Below are 4,231 nucleotides of genomic sequence, written 5' to 3'. Positions count from 1 at the left end.
TCTCTCAGGCTCACTGAGACATAGGTGAGATATCAGTGAAAACTGATGGATGAAGTGGTCCATAGCATTTCATAACACACAAATATATCCAGAAAATGCTGCCACTTAGTTGTTTTATAAGAAAGGAGGTAAAATTGTAATACAATAAATTTTTTATTTGCCACTGTGTTTCTACTTGAAAAACAAAAACTAGTAGTAAATGCTGAAAGCAGAATTCACAGTTTACATCTCAGATTTATTCCTAATTCTGTAAGACAATGATTGCATAACATAGTGAGATGTAAAAAAATGATTCCTCAAAAATGTAAGCATAGTGGCTGGGAGTTTGGCCGAGTGGTAGAGTGCTTGCCTAGCATGCACAAAGACCAGGGTTCAATTCCTCCTTACCACATACATAGAAAAAAGCTGAAAGTGGTGCTGAGGCTCAAGTGGTAGAGCTCTAGCCTTGAGAAAGTCCAAGGACAGTGCTCAGACCCTGAGCTCAAGCCCAGGACTGGCAAAAAAAAAAAAAGTAAGCATAAGCGGGGCAGCATGATGGCTCACACCTGTAATCCTAGCTACTCAGAAGGCTGAGGTCTGAGGATCAAGGCTCAAAGCCAGCCAGAGCACAAAAGAACCTGAGACTCGTATCTCCAATTAACCTCTAGAAAACGGAAAGTGGGACTTGGCTCAAGGATAGGGCGATGGCCTTGAGCTGAAGAGCTCAGGGACAGAGCCCAGGCCGAGTTCAAGCCCCATGATCTCCTCCCATCAAAAAATAAATAAATAAGTATAGTAAGGCTTTCTTTTTTTTTTTGCATTTTTTTATTGTAATTAGTAAAAGGGTTACATGATATTTGCCAGATAGAAGGTGCATTAATTCACGTACATTGATACCCTTTCACATGTCTTGGTACCCATTTCCCTCCCCCCCCACACTAGTAAGGCTTTCTTAACCATGGGTTTCACATCTGTGTACTGAGCCAACATGAATCGAAAATAGTGGCAAAAAAATTGTGTCCCTACTAAACACAGGCAGACATTTTTCTTTTCATATTCCTTACACAATATGGTATAATGAGTGTTCACATAGCATTTACATTGTATTAGGTATGAAGTAATTTAGGGATGATTTTTAAGTAAGCAGGAGGGTTTAAGTAAGCAGCATGGGTTGCATGTAAATACTATTCAATTTTATATAAAGCTCTCAAGCATTTGGGGGTTTTGATATTCACTGGTATCTAGAATTCTTCCCTTATACAGAGAAAACACGATAATGCTCTGTAAAATAATATACTCTCAGTCCCAATTCAGTTACCTGAGTGTACAGGCTAATAACATCTCCAATATCATCAGCCAGCCAAATGCATTCCAGGTCTCAGCCAATCTTTGTAATAGTCAAAAGGCATATAGCTAAATATGTTTATATCTGTGATTTTCCAATAAAACAGCCAACATAAAGGCTCTCTAATAGGAAATATAAATTTTTTCATAATAATATTCTTTTGAAGTGTGCTTTATGTGTTTTTTGAAGGAATAAAAGTCCTTCTTTTATTAATAGCATGTCTTTGCATTTTCTGAGAGGACAGCCCCTTAAACTTACAGACAATATCATTTTGATACGAAGTAGGCAAGAGATCTGAAGTAAAGCTCCAAACTGTAAAGAAATGTAACCTAAACTCAAAGCGAAGTGCTCAAGACCACTTACACAAGCATAATGATTTGAACCCCTGACCTTTCATACTGAAATTAGTGAGCATTTTCATTTTCCATATGCAATCACTTACTGTCCCTTTTCTGCTATTATAGTGTTTCAAGAAACAAGGACATTTAAATGAAAAAAAAAGGGGAAAAAAACTTTTATTAATTTGAAGCTGAACACTTGACCCACTAAAACTAGCAAAGGAATCTTGATATCTGCCACTTTCTAGTACTCCAACTTCTGCAGGGAAGAGACATACAGAAAGGGGGATGAGAGTGAGTCTGTTCAGTGAAGAGTACTGTCTGTCAGTGCAGAGTCATTTTTCAGTTCTTTTGAACAAGGAGCCCCATAGACAGAACTAAACAAAGGGCTCATTTGTAAATGTCCCTATCTGAACACTTTTCTACTCACTTCAGTAGTATTCTGGCACCTTGTTAACGAGAGTCCTTTGAAAACATCAGATGATGAATTGTTACATGACAGGCACACAGTTTAAAACCTGCTGGCATTGAGAAGTTCATATGGAGCAACTTGCCTGTCCCCATGTGCTGATCCTCAGGAGTAAAGGAGAAAGGGAAGAGATTAAAAACTTACTGTGCTAGCCCAGAGCAGGAAGCTCTTGCCTGAAATTCTAGCTACTCAAAAGGTGGAGATCTGATGACTTTGGTTCAAATTCATCCCCAGCAGGAACGATTGCAAGATTCTTATCTCTAACTATCACCAAAAGAAAAAAAAAAAAGCAGAGGTAGAGCTAGGTCTCAAGAGGCAGAGTAGAAAAAAATGAAAGGAAGAAAAAAGAAAGGAATGAAAGAGGCAGGAAGGGAGAGAGGGAAAGGAAGAAGAAGGAAGTAAAGAAGAAGGAAGGAAGGAAGGAAGGAAGGAAGGAAGGAAGGAAGGAAGGAAGGAAGGAAGGAAGGAAGGGAGGGAGGAAAATGAAAGAATGAAGGAAGTGAAAGAAAGAATGAAAGAAGGAAATGAAATAAAAAGAGAAGAAAGTAAAGCAAAGCAAAGCCCCATGATAGAACCTAGGCCCTGAGTTCAAGCCTCAGGACCAGTACAAAAAGAAACAAAGACACAAAACCCTGCCTATGTTATATGTGTATGACTTACTTAATGAAAGGCCAGTTCAGGGGGAAATGGATGATGGCCATCAATCCTCAGCTTTCAGTCCCCATCCTAGACTAAAGATCATGAATATAGCCAAGACTCCTTATTACAGTTGTGTGAAGAATTTTCCTCCTTTTGTCAAAGCAGTTGGCAAACTCCTCAAAATGATTAGCTTTCACAAAATGACATTAGATAATTGTGAATTGTAAGCTGTCAGTACTGCCCATATATCACTGAAAGTGAGTTAACTTGCTGAAGAACATGACTGGGGCCTTGACACCAGGGCAAAGTGAAACGAAGGGATTTCCTTACCAATGGGACCACACAGCAGAGCCCAGGGAGTTTCTCAGCAAAATGCAAGGGAGGAAAGACTCACACCACCTCCTGCCATATTTTTCCTAGATTCCTTTACATTCAAGGATTACTTGACTATACAGCTTGCTTAGGAGCTGGGCAGACCTGTGCACATTTTTAATTAAGGTGGAATGTGTTTTCCTGTGGTTCCCAGCAATACTTTGGCTTTTCTTGTTGTCAATAACACAGTAACTCGTCACTCTTTCTGCTTTGCTATAACATCTCAGAGTGCTTTAAAAGGGAATGATTGTTAGGAACTGCTGGCTCACGCCTGTAATCCTAGCTCCTCAGGAGGCTAAAATCTAAGAACCATGGTTCAAAGACATTCTGGGCAGAAAAGTCTGTGAGACTATTATTCTCCACATAACTACCAAGAAACCAGAAGTGGAGCTATGGCTCAAGTGGTAGAGTGCTAGCCTTGAGTACAAAGAGCTCTGGTGGGGGCCGGGAGTTTGGCCTAGTGGTTAAAGTGCTTGCCTAGCATGCATGAAGACCCGGGTTCGATTCCTCGATACCACATACATAGAAAAAAGCCGGAAGTGGTGCTGAGGCTCAAGTGGTAGAGCTCTAGCCTTGAGAAAGTCCAAGGACAGTGCTCAGCCCTGAGCTCAAGCCCAGGACTGGCAAAAAAAAAAAAAAAAAAAAAAAAAAAAAGAGCTCTGGTGCCCAGGCCCTGAATTTAAGTGCCCTGACAATGAATAAATAAGTAAATAAAATGATCAATGGAAATTGAATAAGTCTTCTATGGTTTTTAATTTTTATTTTGTTTTGTCCTACTACTGGCCAGCGCTTTATCACTTGAGCCACAGTTCCACTTCTGGCTTTGTTTTTCCTGGTAGTTAATTGGAAATAAGAGTTTCTGCTCTAGCTGGCATTGAATTGTAATCCTCAGATCTCAACCTCCTGAGTAGCTGGGATTACGGGCATTAGCCACCTGTGCTGAGCCCAGTAAAAATAGAAATTTTTAAGAAATACTATTTTAAGTAAACACTATATATCAGCATTAAAAACACAAAATGTTGCACATTTTTGTTTTAGTTTGAAAAATATTAATCTCATCCTTATAATAAAAAAAAGAAAAGGAAGATG

This window comes from Megascapheus bottae, chromosome 7 (genome assembly GCF_031878675.1).
Source record: "Megascapheus bottae isolate mThoBot1 chromosome 7, mThoBot2.hap1, whole genome shotgun sequence".
NCBI lineage: Eukaryota > Metazoa > Chordata > Mammalia > Rodentia > Geomyidae > Megascapheus > Megascapheus bottae.
This window is presented reverse-complemented; position numbering follows the sequence as displayed.